Below are 14,470 nucleotides of genomic sequence, written 5' to 3' on the forward strand. Positions count from 1 at the left end.
AGAAAACGCACAAATCAGGGAAGAAAACGCACAACTCAATCGAGAAAACGCACAACTCAATCGAGAAAACATAGAACTTGGGCAAGTGATCACACGACCCAGGCAACAGAACGAAGAACTCAGGCAAGAGAACAGACGACTCTGTGAAGAGATCAGACAACTCAGGGAAAGGAACGAAGTACTCACAAATGATGTCGGATGGTTCATTGTTCTTTGTGCAGCTGCTTTCTGGGTCGCCTCTAGGTTTTTCGGCTGAAGCGAATGTCCCGCTCTGTGGGGTCATGATTATTATCGTGACGCTCTGTGGGGTCACGATTATTATCATGACGCTCTGTGGGGTCATGATTATTATCATGACGCTCTGTGGGCTCATGATTATTATCGTGACCCCACAGAGCGGGGATCGCTTGCGTGTGCTTGCATGCACACGTCCCATCGACAATTGTGGATTGTGGTCCACATCCACAATTACAGCTCTACTGTAATTGTGGATGTGGACCAGTTACCCTTTAAAAACAGTAATGATCTTTTCCAGCCACAGTCCACCTTCATCCTGGCGTTGTTCCCGCTGGTGCAGGGTCCGCTCCTCAGCAAAGGTTTCTCCGTTTGGTTCTGTCCAAGGCGTCCTCAGGTGACGCGTTGATGGTCTTAATGTCTTCCTTGATTTTGTCCATCCACCGTTTTTTCGGTCTGCCTCGAGGCCGGCGTCCGTCTGGGTCGATCCTTAATAGTCGTTTTTGCTGAGTTCTCATCGCTTCGAATCACGTGTCCATACCACCTCAGGCGGGATTCGAGCATCTTTTGAACTCGAGCCACAGTCCACCGACCTGTCATAAATACGCTGTGCTCTCCTTTATGTTTGATTTTATTTTGCCCCTCACCTCCCAACCAGTCATGGCAGAAGACCGCCCCTCCCTGAGCCTGGTTCTGCCAGAGGTTTCTTCCTGTTAAAAGGGAGTTTTTCCTCTCCACCGTTGCCAGAGTGCTTGCTCATAGGGGATCATTTGATTGTTGGGGTTGAATTTTTGGATTTCATTTCATTGGCTTGAACTGAAAAACCTAAAAATTCAGCTGAGGGGTTCACATAGTGGAGAGCACTACATTTGTTAACTGCACTTTTTTTATTTGTAGATTTTGTAGTTCTTCCTACTACAAAAACTACAAATGAAAACAAGGCAGTTAGCAGCAAATGAAAATAAATAAAACACATTAAAAAAAAATCTGCTACTGCTCTGTGTGTTTACTTCAGTGTATGTTTTTGTGTTGGAAGATTATAGATTGTCCTGACGTGTCCACAGACGTGTGGATTTGTGTGCTGCTGTGTTCACTTGTGTGTTTTTGTGCACTCGGGAGGACGGTACCTGTCTCGTCGTCATCTCGTAGACAAATATTTGACGACGTCTAGAAGAGAAGTCTGAGTCGCCGTCCAAACGTCTGCCTGCAGCACAACCTCCGTCTCTCAGCGCTCGGCATGCACGCTGAATAAGAGCCCTCAGGTGAACTTCTCTCACCTGCATAAACACTTTGCATCGGTTTCTCGGCTGCAGGTCCATGAAGGCCCTTTTGGAGGAATGTTATGGTCTGACCTTCATCCTTCAGCTCACTCTGAACTCTCTGAGCAGCTCTCTGGCGTCTCTGTGAGGACCTGCAGGAAGACTTCTCCAGACTTTTCCTTCTGTTGATGATGTTGATGACTCCACACTGTTTATGTCCTGCTGAGCTTTGTGCTCTGGGAATGCCAGACCATGACTGATAGTGTTATTGTCTTATATCTCACGTCACGGCTTATATCTGAAGTCCTGCTGGCAGAAATGCCCTTCAGTCAGAAAGGTTGATGGTCAGGATGAACCTGGACACTTCTTTGTACACGTGTGTCGTATCTTTTGAATGATAAGTACTGATAGAGACAGACGTGAGTCAGTATTTATATTTCTTGCAGCCTGTTAGCACTGTACCTCCTGCCTTTCCAAACGGCTCTTCTGTGTTTCTGTCTCATCGTTCTGCTGATGAACATTTGTCGCCCACCGTGATCTCAGCACGTCGTCCTGGTTCTGGAGAGCAGACGTGTGTTGATCTGAGTCCTGTGATTTCCAGTAGTGATTTATTCCCAAGACAAAATCAAATCGTCCTCTGCTGCCGTGTTTTTGCACAATAAAAATGATGCAGCTGTCAGAAACGGTCCGGCCCTGGTTATTGTCTCAGATACGACGCTCGTCTTATCCTGTCGGCTTCTGTCGGTTTCCTTCATTTACTTCTTGTTATTTTCCTGAAATGTGCTCCAGAGTGACAAAAATATCTGCTGGAGTTTATGCTGCACTAAAACCTCTGTGACATCGTTGCACTCACTGCTAACAGGAAAGCCAGAGGAGCAGACACATCCCAGCAAAACACTGATGCAGCTTTTTCACATTAAACTGAAGTGATATCAGATACAGTCCTGATTAAAGCTTTAAGACCACTTGAAAAATGGCAAAAATCATATTTTGCATGGTTGGATCTTAACAAATGTTGTTACTAAGAAAATGTTTTATTCACAAATGCAGACATTTCAAAGCTAAACGACATGATTTTGAAAATGAGAAGTGACATTAAGTGTATTCATTGTTAATCACAGAATCATAATTCATACATGATTTCATTGATAGTTAATCATGTTTAACTGCTCAGCACTGATCAGAATATAACCAGGAATAAGTTTAAGCTGTATGATAGATCAGAAAATATAATATAGACGAGCTTCACACAGTCTGTGTGTGTGCATGTGCGTGTGTGTGTGTGTGTGTGTGTGCGTGTGGCAGCTCCAATTATAGAGCCAGCATTCCTCACTAGTTTGTCTCCTCTCCTTGCATCCTTGTTTCTGATGATGCCCCCCCAGCAGACTGCAGCAGCACGCTTTCGGTGGTGTCGAGCCAAACGGACTTTAACGTGTGTTTGAACGAGCTGACGGTTCACTCGTTAAGCTGAAAGAAAGATGCTTTAATCACAGCAGTCACACATGTGTCCACTGGACCATCTGGGAACTCTTCTTGTTTACACTCGTAATAACACAAACACTAAATCCTCCTTCTCTGTGCTGTTGTGTAGCAGTGTGTACACCTGAGACTGTCACCTGTCTGTCTGTCCTGCACTCTCTCTCTGTTTCTTTCTCTCTGATTGTGGAATAAAAGTATGAACATGTGTTTATAAGTTACACTTGTGTTTGAATCCTGCAGCTTCTCACACATTTGATTTCCATGTGTGACGACTGCAAGTGTCCAGAGTGAGGACAGACTGAGGGACCCACTGCTGCACATCATCTGTGAGGCTTTGCAGCCCTGATGATCCACCAGGACAAACTCAGCAGTGTGTGAGGGAGAGGAGGAGGAAGAGCCAGCAGCAGCTGACAGATGGAGAGAATAGACAGACTGTTCCCTGTTTGTGAAGGACTGCTAGGAAAGTTTAACATCACTGTCTGTCCTGAATCAGTCTTATTAGGTAATGTTCAAATAATGTGATCATCCAGTGTTTTCAGTGTGGGAGAAAGTACTCAGGGCCTTCAAGTTACACACTATGAAAGGCAGCAACAAGTTTAATGTTCAGAAACCTAAAGTCTGTATCAGCAGCAGAATGGAGCTAAAAATAAATGTTTGTTTCAGTTCTACGAAGCTTTGAGTATTTTGGATCAGTAGCTGCTGTGTTTGTTGCATCATATTGCTGTAATTGTTTATATGCTTTATATATTCTGAGCTAAGTTGATCTATAGTGTTACATCATATTCCATAAGGATGTTATGTGTTTGTAGACTTTCTGCCCAGTTTGACCCATTTAGCAGAAGTCAGCCTGTTTAAGGCTCTGATATCTATTCTGTGTGACTTAAAGCAGTTATGACATGGTCTGATTTTCTCCCCCAATAAAGGAATATTTAATATATCAGTCGACTCTTCATCCTATCAGACACAGTTATCACAGCTCGTACATTTGCTTTTTACACATATGTGTAAGCATTGAGCCAAATTTAGTAATGCCAACAAATTAAACAAACAATATTTGTTACATAATACATCTATAGATACACTGTCAAAGATACTTGTCTTTGAGTGAAGATTTAGTCAAGTCAAGTTTATTTATAAAGCACATTTAAAAACAACCGAGGCTGACCAAAGTGCTGTACAATAAAATACAAATATAAAATACAATAAAACACAAATACATAAAACACCTCACTGATAAAACAATAGATTAAAACAATAAGTTAAACCTTGCTAAAGGCCAATGAGAAGAGGTGAGTTTTAAGAGCAGTTTTAAAGGTTCCTAGGCTTGTGGAGAATCTGATGTGAGGAGGTAAACTGTTCCACAGTCTGGGTGCAGCCACAGCAAAAGCCCTCTCTCCCCTAGTCTTTAGTCTGTACCTGGGAACATCTAAAAGCATCAGGTCTGCTGACCTCAAAGATCTCCTGGGGCGGTAAATGCTAAGAAGCTCCGCCAGGTAAGGAGGTGCAGTACCGTTAAGAACCTTAAAAACCAGCAGTAAAATTTTAAAATCAATCCTAAAAGCAACTGGGAGCCAGTGGAGAGAGCAGAGGACCGGAGTGATGTGGTCTCTCTTTTTGGAGCCGGTCAGCATGCGAGCAGCAGCGTTCTGCACCAGTTGGAGGCGATGCAGACAGGAACGATCTAAACCAGCATAAAGGGAGTTACAGTAGTCCAGCCGTGAAGTAATAAAAGCATGGACCACCCTTTCTAGATCGTTCCTGGACAGGTAGGACTTGACTTTAGCTAAAATACGTAGATGATAAAAAGATCCCTTGACTACGGAGCTGATTTGTTTATCAAATTTAAAAGCACTGTCAAAAGTAACACCGAGGCTCTTAATGGAGGAAGTACATTCGGAAGTTAGGGGTCCCATAAAATCAAGGGAAAGGTTGGGGTCTTTAGGAAGCCCAAACACAAGGACTTCATTTAAGGTGATAGGAAATATAAATAACTGCAACTTGAATCTCTGACCCAGAGTTCAAGCTCACTGCTGTAATATATCCTGTAATATATATATATCATAATAATCTGACAATACTATAATATTGGCCATATTATATTTACATTACCACAGTGAGATGACTTTAGTCTCATGAACAACATCAGCTAATTGTTATTTACTAACTAATCTTAAATGAGTGTTCAGCACAGAAATGAAGCCCAACAATCATGTTTTACAGTCCTGTGGTCTCAGCCTCAGATACTCAACTAATCAAAGTGATGTCATGACAAAAATGAATGACCAACAAAACATTTTTCTCCTTCATTTCTGTCAAACAAAGCCGTATGACACGTTTCTCGCGGTTAGTATCATGGTTGCTAGGCAACCTGAACAGCACGACAAAGGCTAGACCGTCCCGTTCAGGTTGCTAGGCAACCTGAACAGCACGACGAAGGCTAGACCGTCCCATTTCACAAGCCTCTCACTTCCGCACTTCTCGTACTTATAGTACGCACCGTACGTAGTACGCGTAGTGCGCGTACTTCGAGCGTGCAGACCCTGAATTGGGACACAGCCTAGTGGTGCCGAGCTGGCGCACCGAGTAGTTCCTGTTACCTGCTGTGTGTCTGTTTTTACAGGTAAGCTGGGTTCCAAATAATACATATGTGATAGACAACAGTAGCAATCGAAAAGCTAGAGAGCCAATTCACGAGTTTAAGGGTTGATAACGATGAATCACCACCAGCTGTTGCTAAAAGCACCTTTATGATCTGAGCATGCGCAGAATGATCCACAGCGCTCCTTTGATCCTTTGATCTTCTCAAAGGATCATTGTGACGTCACGGTGACATCACATTCTCTGCCACACCCACCAAGTCCTTAAATAGAGGAGCTCGTTTAACAGTTTACATCAGAAAGAGCCAGTTGTTTTAGACAAAGCTGACCTTTGCATTTAAATCATTCAGAGATTTAACTTTTTGACACTTTTGAGCTTTTAACCGTTAAAGAAATGTCACAGGGAACCGGAGATCAGTCAGGCCCACTGCAGCGTACGACAGATGAACTCAGGGAAGAAAACGCACAACTCACTGAAATGTTCATAGAATTCAATCAACATATCCTAACAGTCACTCGAGAAAACATACGACTCGGTGAAGAAAACGCTCAACTCAGTGAAAACTACATACAACTCAATCAAGAAAACACAACTCAGTCAAGCAAACGCACAACTCAGTCAAGAAAACGCTCAACTCAGTGAAAACTACATACAACTCAATCAAGAAAACGCACAACTCGGGCAAGCAGACGCACAATTGAGGCAAGAGATCGCAGAACTCAGACAAACTGTGGAAAATCTTCAGCGCCCAGCAGTACATGAACAACAGACGACAGAAAGAGAATCCCTTGGTTCGTGGGGTCTAAACCTACTTAAAGTAGGTTTAACTGTTGCCGGATGTGTCATTGCTCTTCCTGCAGCTTTCTGGGTCGCCTCTAAGATTTTCGGCTGAAGCGAATGTCCCGCTCTGTGGGGTCATGATTATTATCGTGACGCTCTGTGGGGTCATGATTATTATCGTGACGCTCTGTGGGGTCATGATTATTATCGTGACGCTCTGTGGGGTCATGATTATTATCGTGACGCTCTGTGGGGTCATGATTATTATCGTGACGCTCTGTGGGGTCATGATTATTATCGTGACGCTCTGTGGGGTCATGATTATTATCGTGACGCTCTGCGGGGTCATGATTATTATCGTGACGCTCTGCGGGGTCATGATTATTATCGTGACGCTCTGCGGGGTCATGATTATTATCATGACGCTCTGTGGGCTCATGATTATTATCATCATGTACTCATATATGTAAGCATTGAGCCAAATGTAATAATTCTAACAAATTAAACAAACAATATTTGTCTCTTATGTATAATACATCTGTATATACACTGTCACAGATACTTGTCTTTGAGTGAAGATTTAAGGTGATAGGAAATATAAATAACTGCAACTTGAATCTCTGACCCAGAGTTCAAGCTCACTGCTGTAATATATCCTGTAATATATATATATCATAATAATCTGACAATACTATAATATTGGCCATATTATATTTACATTACCACAGTGAGATGACTTTAGTCTCATGAACAACATCAGCTAATTGTTATTTACTAACTAATCTTAAATGAGTGTTCAGCACAGAAATGAAGCCCAACAATCATGTTTTACAGTCCTGTGGTCTCAGCCTCAGATACTCAACTAATCAAAGTGATGTCATGACAAAAATGAATGACCAACAAAACATTTTTCTCCTTCATTTCTGTCAAACAAAGCCGTATGACACGTTTCTCGCGGTTAGTATCATGGTTGCTAGGCAACCTGAACAGCACGACGAAGGCTAGACCGTCCCATTTCACAAGCCTCTCACTTCCGCACTTCTCGTACTTATAGTACGCACCGTACGTAGTACGCGTGCGGTCGCTGGATTGGGACACAGCCTGGGCCTGCCAGAGTCAGAAATGAGGATAAAACAGGAAGTTTGACAGCAGTGAGTTCCTGCAGCGACCTCTCGTTTCTCTCCTCAGTGCTGCACGTTCGTGAACGTGAGCCCGGACGCGAAGGACGCGGTGGAAACTCTGAGCGCGCTGCAGTTCGGCTCCACCATACGGCAGGTGTCGCTCGGCAACGCGACGCAGAAAAACAACAGAAACGCCAAGTAGGACAGATGTTTCAGGCACGAGAAGTCCCTGGACTTTTTGAGGGGACAACAACAACAACAATAATAACAATGTGCAGTAAAACATACACTCATTCGTTTCATTTATCAAGTTCCTGTGTTGTGTTGTTTGTGTTGGGAGTGAGCTGGAGGGCGGGGTGGGCTGCTTTTAAGCAGGTAAAGCACTTTGTGCTACATCTTTGTATGAAAAGTGCTTTATAAATAAAGATTGATTGATTGTGCGTAGTGCCGACGCGGGACAGTTTCCAATTGTGTAGTACTGTTGTTCCTAGTGTGACTCTGCAATGACTATAAAGAGTTCTCTCGTCTTCTCTTGACGATGAGCTGCTCGTCCACCACAGCACTGAATCCAGCTCAGTTACAAGTTACAAAAGAAAATCATTTTTACTCGAGTAATAAAATTCATATTCAAGAAAACGCATGTTTCAGCTTCATTGCACGAGGCAGAGCAATTACGTTTCAGCGGACATCACGGCGTCCGCGTGTCCAGCTGTGGAGAGGACTCTTCTTTTAAACTTTCTTATCTTTACTGAGTAGAGACGTACAGGAAATAGTTGAGAGGGAAAGACCACGGGCCGGACTCAAACCCGTGCCGCTGCGTTCCAGCCATGTGGGATGTGGTCACCGTGAGCTGAGCTCAGCCGACGTCAGAGACGACTTTGAGTCAAACGTATGACACGTGTCCGTCTGTGGTCCTAGCTGCTGCCTCCTCGCTCCTTCAGCAGCTGCTTGAGGACGCTGGACTGTTTCAGCGCTCTCAGGTTAGAGATGTCCTCCGCGATGACCGGGATCTCCTCGCCGCGATGCTCCTCGTCACCGTCGCCTTCCTCGCTGTCAGAGAGCGTGCACAGGAGAGCGCCGTTCTCGTACGTGGGGAAGTAATACCTGCGGAGCGAGACGAAGTTTAGTGCTCAGGCTCAAATTAGTCCCAACTTAAAAAAGGACGCCATTTTCATCAGCTGATAAAAATACTCCAAATGTAGTGTAAACATCTGTGGCGTTGACCACGTTCATCAGCAGCTGTACGCCAGCTTTAAAGCCCGCGCTCTCATTGGTTAATTCTGCGGATCACAGGCGCTTCGTTAAACCTACTGCGGCTGGTCCCAGGCGGACATCTCTGGCAGTTTCATCACGTGACCTTCAGCCGCGATGTGACGCAGGGCGTCCGCCCGGCAGTCGAACATCCGCCTGCAGCCGTAGCAGCGGCTCTGATGGATCTGCCGCCGGATGAAGTTCACCAGTTTGACCTGCTGGTAGAACTTGAGGTCTGAGGGAGGACAGAACATTAGAAACACTCAGAAGGAAGAAATAGAAGAAAACTGCGCTCGAATTACCACAGAGACTTCACTCACTGAGCTCGGTCTTAAGGAGGTGGAAGCCGTGAGCCTCCCGCAAAACAATCACGAAACAGAAAGATGTCAGGGTCACGCAACGCCGCGACGCTCGTTACAGACTTCATAAATAACAAAACCAGAAAGCAGAGAGAAACTTTTCTGCCTCTCAGGTAAACTCGTCACTCGTGAGCAGAGTCACGTTTGGGAAACTGGTTCTAACTTTAAACCAGAACGTTTAATCAACGACAAAAATCTGACTGCAGTCGACGTCGAATCCTAGATTTTATTTATTGTTCACCAGTGTTAAGTCTAATTGTTGAATGTTGTCATCGTGTTTCTTAAATTTGTAAGGTCTGAGTTCAATCTATAGGATCAAGACGTTCCTTTGTCTCTGACCTCTCCAGCCACTCTGTGCTGGGGGAGCTTTTATTGCAGATGCATCCTGACAGATCTGTTTCTTCTGTTGTAAGCTTCCTGCTTTTATGATCCTTTTGGTCAGCAGGAGGTCTCTCACACACACACACTGCCTTGTCTTAGAACCATTGGGGGGTTTTACGGTGGGAGGTGCTTGTGTTGTATTGTGTATTGTAACTGTGATGTCAATAAATAGCTACGGGGACAGCTGCTCTTTGAAGGATTTCGGGCCCGAGACAGGTTAGGAGCGTGACCTCCAAGAGCTGGTTCTTGACCAAAGACTTCCCTCGTTAGCGAGTGAAAAAGCGGTTGAAGATGTTCTGTTATGTCTTGTTTTCTTCATGATGAATAAGTCTCTAAACTAGCGGGGCCTGTGGAAACACAGACCCAACAACGAGGAAACATTTTTATTTGCTTGTTAAAGTTTTGACAATCATGTATTTATTTGGAAACTTTTCAAAATAAAAGGCGCTTCATTTTAAAAGCTCTTCAGCTTCGGTCCATCTGTGTGTGAGGGCACTTTTTGAGTAAAATCCATGTTTTGTGCTTACGATGGATTCATGTGTTTGCAGAGACCTCAGGAAGCAGATCGTTTCCTGTTAGTGTGCACTGTCTCCGTTCTCCCAGAATCCTTTGCAGAATCGTTTCAGGGATGAAACGCAGAAAACGATATTTTCCTTCTCTGAAACTTCTACGTTCCCGTACCTTCATATGCGCGTAGATCTGCTCCAACGTCTCCGATTGGTGATCACAGAACAGACACACCGCAGAGACCGGATGAGCCTGCCAGTCCGACCAATCACTGCGGACGATGCGGAGATGAAACGAGCAGACTGAAAGCATTCACGCAGGATCAGAGGAGGAGTAGGAAGCGGACTTGATTTAAACTTTTGTATCCAGGCTGACACAGTAAATAAGAATATTCTCAGGAGGGACAACCCGAGGTTCAGTATCTGGGATCGAGCCGGGGATCAAACCTCCAACCTTTCGCTGTACCTCCTGATCCACAGCTACCCCGAGCTCACAGCACCTGGTTCAGCACCTGGTTAGCGCTGGAGATCAAGCGTGCTCAGACTGGTGATGTCGTGTTGGTTTAAAATAAACGTTACACCCACTAACTGCACCATCTGGTGGTAAAAACTGGTATTACACGCAAGTGCAGCCCGGCCCGGTTTTTGCCTTTAACACGACACAGAGCAGTCTGTATGACATGAATCAGGACACTTTAGTTAATGCCGTCCTCACAGAGCTACATGAGGATACTTACTCATCCTCATCATCCGCCAGCTCACGGTCATCTTCGCTTTGCACCTCCTCCCACGTTTTTCCCAGTTCCTGACAGGACAGGAGGGACGCTTTAAAATCAGAACAATACATTCAGGTAGTGCGTTTGCTTCTACAGAACTGCTTCGTTTATCCTGACGTGGAAGCGTGTGGCGAGTGTGTCGCTGGGCTTTACCAGGTAGTTGATGACGTAGAAGCGGTCGTACTCGTGGTTTTTGGCGCTGATGCGGCGGTGAGCTTTTTTCCTCATGTGATCCTTCAGCGTGGTTTTATCTCGAAACGTTTTCTCGCAGTACAGACACTGCAGACTGAAGCGAGGGCAGCAAAATGAAAAGGCGCGCGAAGCAAAACAAAACTTAACGCTGTGAATAAAAAGCAACGATTAGCGTACCTGTCCAGTTTGTCCTGCAGCGTGTCGAGGAACTCGCTGCAGTAGACGATGTTGTCCGGCAGTCCGATGCTGAAGGAATGCTCTCTGGCCATGTGGTTCAGCAGAGACGACCTGGAAACAGCACGTGGAGCCATTTTTAATAAACAAAAGAAAACATCAGCTGACATCATCACTGTTAGCACTGCGCTGCAGTCCTTTGGGCTTCGTCCAGAAGTTCCCATTTGGACAAGACTTCAAGATCCACGCAGCGTGCCCATAGTGGCAGACAGAGGGAAGCAGCCTCTCTCGCCATGGGCCGCTGCATGTCCAAATGTGAGGAGACCCGGAGCGGACACGGGTTATGTCTCTCGGCGTCCTCCCACAAGGAGCTGGAGGTGGTGCCTGTGCAGAGGGAGGCCGAGCATCTGCGAACCAACACAGTGACTGAAAATGGATGGATGGAAGCTTAACTGGAGGTAAAGACACAGATCCACACAAGAACTGTGGTAAACACCAGTGAGAAGCCAGTCACACCTTCATGCCATTCATGAACCAGCGCACACCTGCACAGGTCTGAGACCTGACCCTTAGCAGAAGAGGAAGAAGGATGAGGAGCTGCACTGGTCTCAGATCAGCTTCTTGGTTCAGGTTCAGACATGTCACTGAATGATGTTTATGGAATTATGCCTCAAAGCAGCTTTTTGGGGGTTGGATCATAAGAGGATGACTACAGGAAGCAAAGAAGCTTTAAGTCACATGATTTCAGGAAGCTCTACCTTCTGTCTGCTTTAATCTAACACACGTGAGGTTTCCAGGACTGATGGGAATCCTGCGGCGCTTTACCTGTTTCCCGTGAACTCTTCGCTGCAGAACATGCAGAGACGATGGAAGCTGCTGTCGTCTCGCTCCTTCGGCTGCTGCTCCAGGACCTCCTCCTGTGGGAGCACAGAAGAAGAGCTCAGAGGAATTCTTCAGAAAACTACCTCAGAGTGCTCAGATATTTAAAGTGCAGAGGTTACAACGACACAAAGCGTGTAAAATCATCACTCAAATCTGCAATTTTTCTGATTTTTCCTGATTTTCAGACTTTGCCTCAAAATAAAGTTTAAAAGAAACGAAACTTCCAGCAGCACAAGATTCACTCAGGATGCTCCGAGTGTCACGTCTCCTCACCAGTCGTTTCTGCTGCAGCTTCTCTCGGAGGACTCTGTCTTCTGGAAGGACGTCACACAGCAGGAAGTAGTCCTCCTGCTCCTCTGTCAGGTCAGCGAGGAAGAAGAGTTTTTAATGAGTCATTAATCAGAGCTGGAGGAAGTGTACGTGGTTCACTTTGAAAGGTCAGGTCCTCTGTGGGTTTGAGTGAACTCACCGACTGGGCCCGTGGAGTTGGTTTTGATGACGCTGCAGAAATCTGTGACCGGCTGCTCGAGGAATCTGCCCTTCCAGTACAGCAAGTACCTGATGGAGGAAACTCGTCAGTAAAAACCGCAGCCGACTCACAGCCAGGTTTACCGGCGCACAGAAACACTTCGTCACGGTTCATAAAAGCAGCACACTAACAGGCGTGGACATGCTGGACTTGTTGTATATATGTATACTTGTAAGGTAAGGGTTTCCCCCCATCACCCCAAATAATTACAGTAAGTCTTTGGTGAAATGATCGAGTTCCAAATGCTAAAAACATCCAAACGTGTTCCCGAGAGTTAAACGAGTGAGCCGGAGCATGTGTGGCTCGCACTTTGGGACGTCTGCGATGAGTTTGACGTCGGCGATGACAAGCTTGTGCTCCATCAGCAGGTGTCTGAGGAGGACGTCTTTCTGCGGCGGTGGGACGGACTCAGAGCAGAACAGGCAGACCAGCGGCTCGGAGCCGGGACATTGAACACCGGGAGGGCTGGAGGTGTCAGCCGGCTGCTCAGGGAAACACACAGCGGCTCCAGAATGCTGTCCTTACCTGAGAAAGCAGAAGAGAGACTACACCTTATATACCACACACACACTCTACTCCAGACCAGGTGAGTCAAAACCAAGCGGAAGCGAGAATGTACAGCCTGGCATGAAGAAGCATTTCCCTCTGATCTACAAAAATCTGTCTGTATACAATTATTTTCATCACCTGTGGGGACAAAACTATGATCTAAAAGTTAAAAAAATTAATTAATTAATTAAGTAAATAACTCATTAATCGAGCTCAGACTTTACACGCTGTTAAATCCTGAATAAACTTCACAGCTGTCAGACTGAGTGTACTGACTGAATATAGAGATTGCTGTATAATCAGAGTTAGCAGCCCAGCTATTTCCTAGCCTGCTAGCTTAGCCGGGCGGTTTCCCGCCTGCTTTTCTGATTTTTTTTTTAGCCTTTTTTCTGCTGATTGTGAATTCCCACAGACTCGGAGAGTCACCGACACCCAAAGCTTTGCACGCAGACCACCAGATATCAGCATTAAAGCCGCGGACACGTTTAAAAAGTCACACTTACCGTCTTTACTCGGCTCGCTGGCGGCCATGTCTGGTGTCACGTGGTGCAAATAACACAAATCGAACCAATCGGAGGCCGTAAAATGCCAACGAAGCGCCTTCGCGGACCCCCGGTAAAACACGAATTAGAAAAGGTGCATTCAAGTGGTTCAAGGAAATATGAAAACTTAAGTTTCGAAAGCTGAAGGTTAATTAATGTGAATGAAGTTGACTAACATGTAACATTGGACGTTGTTGCATATATATAGCAAAGAATATAAATCACATGAACACTCAGATCCTCAAGATATACCTGAGAGTGTTCTCTGAACATGAAAGTTTAGTGTTCATAAATCCCCATTTACAGGGAGTGCAGAATTATTAGGCAAATGAGTATTTTGTCCACATCATCCTCTTCATGCATGTTGTCTTACTCCAAGCTGTATAGGCTCGAAAGCCTACTACCAATTAAGCATATTAGGTGATGTGCATCTCTGTAATGAGAAGGGGTGTGGTCTAATGACATCAACACCCTATATCAGGTGTGCATAATTATTAGGCAACTTCCTTTCCTTTGGCAAAACTTGGCACAGGACTTGACAGGCTCAGAAAAGTCAAAAATAGTGAGATATCTTGCAGAGGGATGCAGCAGTCTCAAAATTGCAAAGCTTCTGAAGCGTGATCATCGAACAATCAAGCGTTTCATTCAAAATAGTCAACAGGGTCGCAAGAAGCGTGTGGAAAAACCAAGGCGCAAAATAACTGCCCATGAACTGAGAAAAGTCAAGCGTGCAGCTGCCAAGATGCCACTTGCCACCAGTTTGGCCATATTTCAGAGCTGCAACATCACTGGAGTGCCCAAAAGCACAAGGTGTGCAATACTCAGAGACATGGCCAAGGTAAGAAAGGCTGAAAGACG

General features: G+C 45.3%; 1 pseudogene; it reads right to left on the reverse strand.

The window, feature by feature from the left end:
- Nucleotides 1–7,254: 7,254 nt before the first annotated feature.
- LOC146370073 (zinc finger protein 277-like) lies at nt 7,255–13,880 on the reverse strand (annotated as a pseudogene).
- Between the last annotated feature and the right edge of the window lie 590 nt (nt 13,881–14,470).

Source organism: Perissodus microlepis, chromosome 17 (assembly GCF_051167445.1).
Source record: "Perissodus microlepis isolate ML-2025 ecotype Zambia chromosome 17, ASM5116744v1, whole genome shotgun sequence".
Classification (NCBI taxonomy): Eukaryota; Metazoa; Chordata; class Actinopteri; order Cichliformes; family Cichlidae; genus Perissodus; species Perissodus microlepis.